The sequence below is a fragment of the Panthera uncia genome, chromosome B4 (assembly GCF_023721935.1).
Source record: "Panthera uncia isolate 11264 chromosome B4, Puncia_PCG_1.0, whole genome shotgun sequence".
Taxonomy (NCBI): domain Eukaryota; kingdom Metazoa; phylum Chordata; class Mammalia; order Carnivora; family Felidae; genus Panthera; species Panthera uncia.
The window spans coordinates 91,813,813-91,827,348 of record NC_064809.1 but is presented as its reverse complement, the minus strand read 5'-3'; the positions used below and the strand labels follow the sequence as shown (position 1 = coordinate 91,827,348).

Below are 13,536 nucleotides of genomic sequence, written 5' to 3'. Positions count from 1 at the left end.
AATATGACAGGTTAAGAGGCATAGAGGGTACAGTAAGAAGACTGAGTATACTTCCATACAAGTTCCAGATAAAAAAAATACAGAAGATAAAATCTGAGGAGAAAATGGCCAAAAGTTCTCCAAAATTTTTGCAAGAGACCAATCCTCAGATTCTATGGCCTGGTGAATTCCAAGCATGATAAATAAAAAGAAATCAACTTCTAGACATACCCAAATATGGTGTGCAAAACAGATTCTAAATATTCTAAATATAGCTATAATAAAACAACAGGTATCTGTAAAAGAATGGCAATTAGATGGATTACAGATTTTTCAAAGCAACAGAAGCCAGAAGAGAATGGAATAAGAGCTATATGAACAAAGAATGCTAACTGCTAACACAGAATGCATACTCAGAAAAACCCATCTTCAGGAATGAGACTTAGATGTATTTTCAAACAAATGAAACATTTTCCAACAACAGACCCTCACTAAAGAAAACTGTAAAGGATATGTTTCAGGCAGAGACAAAATGGTCTTAGATCCCAGACAAGAGGTCTGAGATGCAAATGGGAATGATGAGCAAAGACATTTGTAAATACAGAGGCAAATTAAAGCAAGTGTTTAAAACAATAATAATATCTAATTTGTTGGGATTAAGGAAAAACTAAAATAAAGGAAAACTACATAAAATTTAACTTCCAAACTGGAATAAAGGGAAATGAATTTTTTTAATTCATTAAAATAAAAAGGAAAAGGGAACGATTAACACAAAATTTAGATGGTGGTGACTTAGAACACATGTCAGAGAACACAAATGGTGAGGAGTATAAAGGGACTCCAAAGATACTAGCAACGTTCTATTTTTCCATAGAATAGAACTACCAATGAATGGTAGTTCATTGTTTATCTATCTATCTATCTATCTATTTATTTTTAATGTTTATATATTTTTTATACATTTTTAAGAGAGTGAGACAGAGTGTGAGCAGGGGAGGGCCAGAGAGAGGGAGACACAGAATCAGAAGCAGGCTCCAGGCTCTGAGCTGTCAGCACAGGGCCCAACGTGGGGCTTGAACTCACGGGGGCTCAAACTCACAGACTGCCAGATCATGACCTGAGCTGAAGTCGGATGCCCAACCAACTGAGCCACCCAGGCGCCCCAATTGTATAATTATTTAAACTGTACATTCAGCACACTGTATACTCTTGTAATAAAAGTAAAATTTAAAAATTAACACAGAAGAAAATAATCAAGACTAGTGATCACTCTCTAAAAATAATAGATTATTTCACAAACTTTGGTCTTAAAAATTGAAACAACGGGGGCCCATCGATGGCTCGGTCGGTTGAGCCTCAGACTCCTGATTCTGGCTCAGGTCACAATACCAAGGTTGTAGGACCGAGCCCGCTTACGATTCTCTTTCCCTCTCCCTTTGCCCTTCTCCCCCACTCACTCGCACCCTCTCTCTCTCTCTCTCTCTCAAATTTAAAAAAAAAAAAAAAAAAATTGAAATAAAAATTTTATTTCATTTAAGAAACACTTACCAAGTGCCTAATCTTGGCTTATAACTGAGCTGAGGAGTGGCAGAAAGATTTCTAACCTCCCTTCTCCTGGGCTTCCTAACCCTTGAAAGCAGCACTAACAGTAGTCACTAGCCACAAGTGAGGCTATTCGCAATTAAACTAATTAAAATTACATAAAATTTAAAAGTTCTTCTATAAAACTAGACACACTTTAAGTGCTTGGTAGGAATATGAGGGTCACTATTGAAGAGCAGACTTAGAACATTTCCATCATTACAGAAAGTTCAATTAGACACTGCTGCGATATTTTTTGTAACACTAGAAATATGTTGATAATTGAATAATCTTAAAATATAAAAGAACATCTTAAAATTGATTAAATCTCCTTTTAAAGTCATTTTATTTCTATGAAACTACAGCTTCTTAGTAGTATTCAAAACTGTTTGATGTTTGTTAAAAACCTATAAAGTGTCAATAATTGCCCACAATCCCGTGTCCCACCAAAAAGCATTAAACACAGCATTTTCTTTTATGAGCCAAAAATAAATGGTTAAGCACAGTTGCTACTAAACAAGCCATGTCATAGGGATATGAAACTCCCCAGGATGAACATATTGCTCCTTTTGGGGGGCACCAATTTTAGCCGACAGTGCTTTAAAACACTGTTTACATCTACATAAAATAGCAAAATGTGAAATTCATGTGAATTTTTATAGGAATCATGAAGTTTTCTACCTAGAGCAGGACTCTTTGGGCTACCTCTCCAGACTTCTGAGCATACCATTCATTTCTGCCATCAGAAGTATTTCCGAGGAAAAATGTAAACATTTTTAAAATAAATGAATTCTATACGAGTCTTTTACTTACCAGAAACAATGATATACAACAAAACTGTATAAAACAATAACATCCTTAATATCTAAAGCAACAAACCTCCAGTTTCCTTTAACATTAAAAGACAGAGGGCCTAAGCTATTTCAACTTAACCTGAACATTTTCCTTTAGGTATTCTAACACATATTCAGTATTTCTATAGCACTCGCAATTCTTAAAATTACCTATCCAAAAACACTAAAAGGAAACCAACGTTAAGCCTTAATTTAACAGTCATTTAGGCTTCTGCACCTTAAGTTTTCGGCCCCCCAGTGCTAAGTGAACGAGGGAGTAAAAACACTTCCCATCTAGACAACTGAATGTAATTTCAATAGTGCTTATGCTAATAATTGGTTTGTGTCCCCAGGAGGACTTCTGTGGCTCCACTTACATAACCCATTATGCAAAGTGCTGAACTATTCTTTCTCTAGAAAGCATTTTGAATACTGATATTTGTACAAGGTTTACTTGCTATATTAAGAAAGCTTTTCGTACTCTAGCTTCAAAGATCTTCCCTGCAGAAGAGGTGAAAAGGAAAGCCAATTTCTACTACTTCACTATGTCAGAGGCTAGTTAGTTATCTTGTTGGCTAATCAACAGAGTAATGTCTTAGAGCAGCACCCCCAGACAGCCCCCATAGTTTACCAGTTTCCTCTCGAGACTCTGGTTAGGAAATACAGCTTTAAATAATTTGAAGCAACCTGTCTGAATTGAAAATAATCTGAACTGCTCCTTGAAGGTCTTCATGTAAAACTTCACAACATTAAATTCAGCGGTGGTGAGAATCAAAATACAGCCCCTATTGGGTAATGGAAGGGTAGAATGTACCCCACACCTAACATGACTATGTATAATATATTGGATAAGTAATCTCCCCCAATTCCCTGGTTCTGTTTAAGCCAAGATTTTCAAATCTCACAGAACCATAATCTTAAAAACAATAACATCTGGGGGGACACGCATAATCTTAAAAACAATAAAACTGGGGGACATGCATAGAGTTGCCAACTATTATTTTGACAAGAACATTTAAAAAGAAAATAACTGTCAATTACCACCAGCATTATTTCATAAAAGAACTAATATGCTTACATCAGAAATGGTAAAAGATACTTTTAGAAAAAATACTGTCTTTTAAATTCAACAGATCTAGTTTTATGAAAAGCTAACTCATTCTCATTTCAGACAAGTGAGAACTCTCACGGACTACACTTCATAGTCCAGCACTAGGGAACCACAGGTCTAAGCAGCTAACTCCCACTTGGAAAAAGAAAACAACGGTAGGACATGCCCAAACCAAATATTAACCTATTCAATAATGAGGAAATAGAGGCTTGGAGAGGTTTAGGGACTCTCCCAACGTCACAGACCAAGAATTTTGACACAGATCTGTCTAATTCCAGAGTCAGAGTTACTAACCATTATGCTAAGTTTCCGCTAATATCCTTTCAGTGGTATAAAGATCCATCCTAATCCAGTCACCTTTGTGACCAATGACAACTGAGGAATTTCCAAGACAGCTGGCTAGAGGTGTACTTCCCTGGCCATCACTCAGACTAAAGCTAAATGGAACTCCTGACCTTTGCCTCAATAATACCAGGCTCACTGCAACTAAGCCAACCAGCCCAGACAAAGCACACACAAACCCCCCTGCCTCCAACAACACTGACGCAGGACTCTTAGGACATTCCCAAGTGCCTGATATAGTAAAAAAACATATTCCTCAAAAACAAAAGGGGTATATTAATCCTCAAGAAGGAAATAAGCACTTCCATGGTTACTCAATCTAAAAATAATAAACTTGCCCTCATAAAGTTACAACTCTAAGCCTCATTCCTTAAACTATTACAATTTTTTACACATTAATACACAGGTTCCCCATATTTAAGTATCTAAACAGAAAACTACAGGAAATTCTAAAAATCTACAGTACTTAAATAGTTCCCAAATAAAAATAGTTTTTATATATGTATCATTACGTGATGGATAAAAGTCTCTTACAATTCTATCCCTCTAGAATAATCAGAACATTAAAGACAAAACTGCTTATGTTCATCAAAAGTACTTATAAAAGAGAGTTGGAAAAAAAATACATAATTAGGGGTGCCTGGGTGGCTCAGTCAGTTGAGCCTCCAACTTCGGCTCAGGTCACGATCTCACGTTCATGGATTCGAGCCCTGTGTCGGGCTCTGTGCTGACGGCTCAGAGCCTGGAGCCTGCTTCGGATTCTGTGTCTCTCTCTCTCTCTGCCCCTCCCCTGCTCACGCTCTGTCTCTCCCTCAAAAAATAAAACGTCAAAAATTAAAAAAAAAAAAGTATGTAATTAAATACCATTTTCTATAAACGGCACTATTAGCAGCCAGTAGGAAAGTAAGGCACAAAAATATATTTGAATATTCAGAGACTCTTGATATCGAAATCAAAATTAAAAGTCACACACATAAATAAACAGAATACTTATCAGAGATTTGCTTCCAAATCCTCACATATCACTTGCCAGCAAATGCCCAAAAGAAAAGACCAAACAGCTCTTAAGTAATCAAAGCCTAACACTCTGGAACAAATGACTCTGAAATAACTCATCCTCTATGAAATGGGGTAACAGTAGCATAATATTCTTGCTAGCAATGGCAAAAAAATTGTATTTCCCGACTGGATTTTCAATGATCAGATTCTTTGTACTCCTGAATCTGCAATGAGAGGGAGCAGAATACAATACAGACTATATTTATTTTCCTCCTGTTTTAAACAGATGCCATCTCAAATAAAGGTTCACTTTTTTTCTTCCCTCATAAACTCTCCCCTGGCTCTTTCATCTCCTATTTATACAGATTCAACAAGTGCATCTATTTGTATTGTCCTCTACACCCATATTTAATATATGCCTAGCATTGACCTCTCTCATGAACTACAAACCCACATTTCCAAAAGCCTCTGGGCATTTCCAGTGTCTTGCAAGTACATAAAAAACTCAACATATTCAAAACTGATCACACTATGCACCTCCTTGCCTATATTTCTAATAATAGTACCACCATCACCATCACCCATACTTAAAATGAGTATAATTTTCAACTTCCAGTTCCCCCCAACCTTCCCCCAACAATTGCTCCTCCCCCCGCCCCATCTCAATGCCACTGCCCTTGCCCAATATGTATATTGAAAGTTGGCTTTCTACAACCATTTTACATATGACACTATTAGACCTCGTTTCTCATTAACTCCTAAATACAGCATTTAAGTATGTTCCTCAATCCAGCCCCAGTTAAAATTTCAAACCGCATCTCTCATTTCCAAAAATCAACCCTATATTCTAAGTAATCTGTCCACTAACTTTTCTCTGTGTATACGATGGCCTTTCCCACCTCCACACTTGTGCTTACCTCATTCCCTTTATTTGAAAAGCCTTCTTCATCCACCTACTACCAACCCCTAAATTTTTGTCTTAGCAAAGTCTTACCCTCTGCAATGGTAAAATCAGGTTACCAGTTTATTGGGAGGCAGCATGATATAGTGGAAATGCACGGGCTTTGGTGCCAGGCAGAACTGGATTCAAACGGAGACTCAGCAACTTAAGATATTTGAGTATTGCCCTCGTGATTAAGAAAGATGCTTATATGTTGTGGTGAAACTTAGAAAATGTATGTAAGTCCAAGAGCATAAAGCATAGTGCTAAGTGTTCAACAGCTTCAGAGCTACCTTCATAAATATTATTAACCTCCACCACTTTCCACTTTTTAGCTGATTACTCCAGTTAAAAATGAACCAATTTTCCTTTCACAGAATTCCAAACTTTGGGTCAAACCACTCACACAGTAAGCATTTACATATTTTTATGCAGATATCTTACATCCCCTTCTAGATTTCAAATTCATAAAGACCAAAAACTTAATCTTTGTATCCTACAATGCCTAACAGTGCTTTTCATGAAACACACAACACCCACCTCCCATTAGAAAAAATTTAATATGCCTAACAATTCAATTCACCTCTTCACGATTTCTGACACATCCTAGGAAATTACTGCCAACACATGAATTTTAATGCTTTTGGCCATATCTTTATTTGTTCCTACATGGTTGCCTGACATAGCTTGATGCCTAACAGCAAAAGTTCAGTATCCAATGAATTGACTTGAATAATACAATAAAATTTACAATGTAAATGTTTAATATCTATTGAATGAACTTGAACATAATAAAATTTACAGTGCCTAAGGGCACCTGAAATTCCCCAATTACCTTCTTCTGCTCTTACAATTCTTTACATACTTCCCTTCTAAACACATTAGCTATCATACTCTCAGTATGGATTCAGAATCATGTCTAACTTGACTCCTTTTGCAGATTTTCTTTATTCCAATATTCCAACCAGAAGCTCTAAACAATTAAGTACTTCAAATGACTAAGAATCTAGAGTTCCTATCTAAAACACGGGCAACTAATCTTCCTTCCACAATTTTTTCCAGGGACTTTAAAAACCATCCACCCTTTGACCAATCAATAAAGGAATAAAAGAAACCGTTTTTAAAAAATCATCCACCCTATGCCTGTTGAAAATCAACAACACTAAAATAAATGTTCTTGTCCACAGGAGAGCTCACTGAAACTTATCACTTCAGTCTACTTTCCCTAATTCATGATATTACCTTCCCTTCCAGTAGTGGGAGGAGAATGAGGTAAGTCCCAAAAAAACTACAGTGTATGTCCTAATATAAGCACAAGATGAGAAATGCAGCAAAGTGTCACTGGTTTCACAAAGATGGTTTTGTGTATACTTGCATTGCAAAATCAGCGGTCATCTGCAGACAGCCATAACCTGCAGTAACCACATTTTCTTGTGATAATTTAAAAATCACTATTAAGTGTGGAAAACCCTTATCTCCTACAAACCTTCCAGCAGTTTATTATATAAAATCTGTTCACTAAAAAAACCAAAAACAAAAACAAAACTACCTACATCACTTTCTCCTCCTCTAGGAAACTCTCAATTTGTCGGAGGTAAACACTTCAAAATATAGGTTAAAAACACACACCCAGGAAACCCCTCTGCCCACCTGTGTGCACCCTCTGCAATGCAGTACAATTGCAACAGTATACGAAACCCCGATGGAGTTACTGAGAAAAAAAAAATTTTCTTTAAAGGTTAAGGAAAATGACAGTTCCAAATATGAAGGCATACAAACTTCGGGAAAGAGGGGATACAAGAATTCGCCAACCCTCTGCAATTAATTCATGCAATAACCGCAGACTGAACTCATCGTACAACTGTGACTTCAGATGGCCACAAGAATTAGGAGTGCATATTAGAGAACAGCATCCTTAAGCCTGCAAGAAAAAAGACAACTCATCTCAACTACTGACTTTGCTCGAGCAAGTTGTTTTTCTAAGTGACTTCAACAACAGCTTGAGCAAGCTTTCCAGTGAGTAAAGATCGTGGGAGACACGCTGGTGCCACACTGACCTACGTATCCAGAACCGGTCCCGAGAGCAGTCCAATTCGATCCCGGGAAACCCCTAGGCGGGTCTGGACGAAAAGCTTTGCAAAGGATCCCCCGCATCTACACAGGCATCGCCCAGCTCTGGGACCGAGGAGACGACACCCCTGGGACCCAGGCTAATTACTGACCCGAGGACAGAGCCAAAGGATGCAAAAGTCGGGAACTGGAACCATGACAGAGTCTGGTGTCCAGGTTCCCAGCCCCATGTCGACACAGAAAACCAAATCTGAAATGCAGCGCGAAGATTTGGGGGAGCAGAAATGAGGAGGTCGGACGGACGGAGGCCCAGCCCATCCCCACTCTGAAGTCCCAACGGCTACAACAGCTCCAGGAACCCCCTCCTCGGCTCCGCCCCGCCTACCCCAAGGCCCGGCCGCCCGCTTCTTCCCGCCCGGCGGACTGTGCGAGAACGTCGGCGGTCGTCAAGCCCCTTCCCCGAACCCCGACAGCCGAGCCCGCAACGTAGAGCGGGCAGCGGGGGCCCGAGAGCACAAGCCCTGACGCGGCCGGCGGCAGTCCGGGTGTGCTCCCCCGGCCACTCACCGTCGGCCTGGACGTTGGGAGGGAGCAGGCGCGGGTCGGCGGCCGCGGACCTCCGGGCTCCGACCAGGGCAGGAACCCTTACGCGGAGCCGATCGAGCCACAGCAGCTGTGCCTACCAGGCCTCTCTCCGGCCCGAACCTTTGAAAAGCACTTCCGGGGGAGCGGGGGAGGGAAGGGTTTTGGCACCGGAACTGCTAGCGGGCCGGAGCTGCCAGGGCCTCCCGGGCGGGGTGGGGCGGGGCGGGGCGTGGCCTCTCCCGCCTAGCGCCGTAAAACCGCCCCCAGACTCGTCACTAACCCTTTCTGCGCCGAGGCCCTTTGGATCTTCAGGCTATGGTTGCGTCCCTTACTGCTCTTCCAGTTATTCCACTCCAGCCACCTAATTTTCCAGACCATGAAACCGAGGATCGGGGAATTTGGGTGCAGGGGTCTAGCGTACACAACCGGCCTTCCGACTCCAGTATTTTCTCCACTCCAGTCCGCCTCCTTTAAAAATAATGGTAGTTAACATTTTTTTGAACGCTAACTCCACACAGGCACTGTATGTACTACGCGCTTCGGATGCTTAACTCAGTTAATCATCCCCAAGCCCCTTGAGGTTGCTGTTATTATCTACATGTTGCAGGGGAGGAAGCCGGTCAAACCCAATACCATAAACAGTGGCTCTTGATTTTAATTTGTGTTGCGTGTATAAATCTCGTCTACCCCTGACAAGATTTTTAAGTTCTTTAAGGACAGGAGGCAAATTATATTCCTATATTTCAGCATTACTTGGTATTTGAACAGAAGCCAAGAGCTGGGAGACTCAAATCTTGGCTGGATCCTGTTATTTACTCTTACTCTTTTACCTTGGGCAAGTTGCTTGACCTCTCTAAACCTCAGGTTCTTCATTTGCCGTGTGTGTGCACGTATATGTGTAATCACCTCCGGATTGTTGTAGGAATTCAAAATGAAAATGCATGATAAACACTTCAGTGTACCTAGTAACAAGTAAGACTGGGTAAACGTTAACAATTTTCATACTTCATCATCAATAGGAACAATTTCTCCCCAGATCAGGATCACTCTAGCAGGGGGTAATTTGGAAACTGTGGGTTAGCAGTAAGCGATAGAAAAGGTTAGTTAAGGAAATAAAGAGTAGAGGATTTTGCAATCGTAAAAATGAAGGTAGGTAAGCCAAAGAATGTCCTGGGGCCAGCCTGGATTCTTGTGACACTGTGAGCTGGGACAGTATGAGGACCTACAGAGCCAGATGCCAAGCAAGGAAAGAAGGGAAAGAAAAAGAAAAAAAAAAAAAATCCTGAGTCACAAAATCAGGAAGGCACTGAACATTTGAGGCAGATTCTGTATCTGAGGCCAGACATGGGAGGGAGGGTGCGGGAAACTCTTAGCATGCATACTATCTGCAAAACAAATTTACAAGCATCTCTTAAAACTGTGGGGGAGGAAGATTTCTTAAATTTTCTACTAAGAAAGGCAGGGAAATGGACATGGTTCAGAACCCATTATTATGAATTTAAGTTGTAAACAATGCCTTTGCCACTGGCTTTATTTACACGGCCGTCTTGTTTATTTTATTTTTGTGATTGCAGAAGTGTTTGTAAATACTTCCCTAATACCCAAAATTAAGCAACTTTCGTGCCTCGAAGTGTGAAGAAGTGAAAAACAGAGCCCAGGTTGGCAGGAGTCACTAACTTCTCTTTCCACCAAGGAGCTTGTAGGGACAGTGAGAGGAAACCTGAATCGCAGACTTTGTCTGTCAGGCTCTCACAGGACGCTAGAGGTCTGTCGCCCAACCTAGTTTATCTAACTAGTAAGTGGTGCAGTCAGAATTTGAATGTGGGTCTGTCTCCTCAGATACTTTTCACTACTTTGCCAGTGGTTCTCAAACTGATAAGTGCATCAAAATTACCCAGAGATCTTGATAAAGCACAGATTGCTGGGCCCCACCCCTAGAATTTCACTTAACCACACACGGCTAGTGCTTCTCCAGAGATGTAGCCCCTGGACTAGCTACATCAACATCAACATTGTCTGTAAACTTGTTACAAATGCAAATTATTAGGCCCCACTCCAGACCTTGTGAATCAGAAACTCTGGGGTGGGTTCCAGCAATTTGTGTTATAACAGGCCTTGCAGGTTACTCCGACACATTCTCAAGTTATAGAAACACTGCACTCCACTCTCGTCTTCCACATACTCTCTCTCTCTCTCTCTCTTTTTTTCTAATTATCCACAACAGGAATAACTCTAGTGAAGCAAAAGTTCTCCCATTGGATTAAATGATGTGTTGAAACACTTTTATTTATGTTTGCTCTCAAAGGGAGATGAGGCTAGAAAAAAATTAGTATTCATGGAGGATTCTTTTTTGATTACTTTAAATCTGTGCTGAAATTTAACCAGATAATACTGGGTTAGGGGAGGAACTAATCTTATTTGGGAACTACTCTGTGGCAGGGCTTTACACGCATTTTCTAAATCAGTCTTCACTCTACTAATACGAGGTTTTATGGTCTTCAATTTTACAGAAGAGAAAAACTGAGACCTAGGTGAAATGATTGACTTAAGGCCACATTGTTATTAAGGGGCAGAAATCTGGATTGTTCCAACAAAGATTTCTCTAATTGCAAAACTCCTGCTCTCTCCACTCCGTGGCAGGAGCTTGGAGAACCAAATTCCAGTGTGGGCTCCGCCACCCAAACTATGCAACATTGAGTAAGCGATTTAATCTCTATTTCAATTTCTCCATCTATAAATAATGTTATCATAAATCTTCCCCTCCCACACTGGAATGTTAGAACAAATGAGGAAATAAAAGTATAAGCACTTTGAGCTTTTTGAAGAAAAAGAGTAAAAAGGCAAGTTGTTATAGTATTGTATATTTAGCCAAGTGTTGCTATGTGAGCCTGAGCATTGAAACTTTCCTGGTTATCTGCTGATTCACACATAAGAGGTTCAAAGGCTATATTTGATGCCAAAGAAAAAGTTGTTTGACTTCATTTGTCAATGTCTCCTAGAAGGTAAAGAAGATGACAGGATTTTGTGTGTCCCTTTCAAACATTACAGGGAATCTCTCACCAGGTGTAGGTTCCAGGTTGTTGCCAAATTGCTGGCCCACCCTCATTTTAGAGATCTTTCTTCCAAACCCCTTTCTTCTCCCCATCATAGGAATCCCTCCACCCTCCTGCCTCCACCCACTAGGCAAAGATTTAAAATTCCTTTGTATTATGTAGAAGGATTTAGCTCTCAGTCCTCCTCTCGGGCCAGACTCCAGGCCTATCTTTGTTGACAGAATCACCAGGTTGCACAAACCGGGGGGTACCATTCATAAAGAATACAACCTGAATGGTGCTCAAGGGGGTGCCAGCTGCCCAAGCCACAGTAGGAATGGTCCCCCTGGAACCGTGCAAGGCTTGGCTCTGGTTTTGTATAGCTCCCACCCCCAAAATGCATTAAGGTGTTTTGTGAAACAATAGAGCCATCTACTTGGGTGTCCACTGGTTGCCAAGCCTTCAAATAATGGGGTTCTTTGTTTTTTGTTTATTTTAATGTAGACCTGATCAAGTACTTAACTCACCGGGCTTAAGTCCTGGGTTCCACACTCTGCTATGCATTTGTCACCCTCTTCTGTGAGGTTTGTAAAGACTGTCATATTTTGTCTTCCTCGCCTTTTATTCATGCCTTAGCACAAGTGCTTGGAAAGCATTTGCTGATTTGAATAAAAGCACAGTGTACTTGTATATATGTGCTAGTATAATTGGCAGATATTTGACAGAGGGCCCTTAAAGGTGCTGTTCGACCCACAGACTTTTGTACTAAGAAATAAATTGGGTCAAATTTTTTAAAATAAGAAATACCATGTAAAATAAAAATCCCAATTGCTGGTGTCTCTTGAAAATGTAGATACTCTGGCAGACCAAAGGTGCATCCCACAAAGTGTCAGTGTCTTTAGCTCAGACACAGCTCCTTATTCAGGTGGTACATGAGTTGGCCTCTCACACACGTGAAATCGTCATGGAAGGCACTGAGCTTGAGCCACTGGTGTGTGGGGTCATATGGATGTTTTGGAAAAACAAGTATAGAGTTTTGCCTTGTAGATTTTACATGCGCTCATAACTATTTATTGCAATGTATTTGGGGGCAATTTTAAATTGTTTTCCTGGGATAGAAAATTGTGGGGTACCATGTTGTACCATTTCTAAACAAGCCAGGCAAATGGAGACATCAAATTGTAGATATCATTACCACCAACACTTTAATGGCATTGTAGCTAATGTTACTTGTCAACAGCTTTGGAAATTGAAAAGAAAAATAATATCAAATACTTAAATAAGCTTCACGATAACTAACTTAATGGAGTGTGATCATCTTCCCCCCCCCCAACCCCCGCCCAGCTGGAGAGACACAAGAATAGCTAGTTCTAGCAAGTAATGGCGCCAGGATTAGAACCCAGGCAGTCTAACTTCACAGACATGGTCTTAACCACTAAATTAATATTTATTGAGCCTTTCCGTGTGCTACAGCCATGACTGCCTCCCAACTGAAAGAGACTACCAGATTTATGGAAGAGCGCCTGGTATCTTCCTGGTTTTTAATAGGCACTATAATAAATGTCCACAGAACCTTCTCATCTCTCTCTGCCTTCCATCCCAAGTCATGTTGATATGTTTATTATCTTCAGTTTGAAGTGTATAAACTGTCAGAAATCTCAAACTTCTTTTAATTCCAATATAATTCTTGCACAAACCCTTTGTTTTTATTGCAAGTTATCATGAACAAAAGATATCTTTTAAAAACAATGGAAGCAATTTGAAGCAATATGATATGGACACTGGAAACCCGTATCTGTAGTTAAATTGTGCTCGTATGGAGAAATGGGAGACAGCAAGGTTGAATTTGAGCAAAAATGTCGCATTGACACAAATGCAGTCAAAGTCCAAAAATGAAAAAGAAAATATTCAAAAATCGAGGGCCTAAAAGGGAATGGTCATCAAATTTTAGCGTATTTTACATTGAATTTTTGTTGTTGTTACATTGAATTTTTAATTAAACATCAAAAAAAAATATTGGAACCGACACCTCCCTTTAAAAGATTTCAAGAATTAAGCTTCTGT

The 13,536-nt window shown here is 40.1% G+C and overlaps 1 protein-coding gene across 2 annotated transcripts in view; it reads right to left on the bottom strand.

Moving 5' to 3' along the window:
• The window catches only part of FRS2 (fibroblast growth factor receptor substrate 2), a 109,278-nt gene extending 100,675 nt beyond the window's left edge, over positions 1 to 8,603 (bottom strand). For both annotated transcript variants that reach the window (XM_049625957.1, XM_049625959.1), the window contains exon 1: positions 8,423 to 8,603. The gene's annotated coding sequence lies outside the window, so the exon portion shown is untranslated. The remainder of the gene's footprint in view (positions 1 to 8,422) is intronic.
• Positions 8,604 to 13,536: the final 4,933 nt, after the last annotated feature.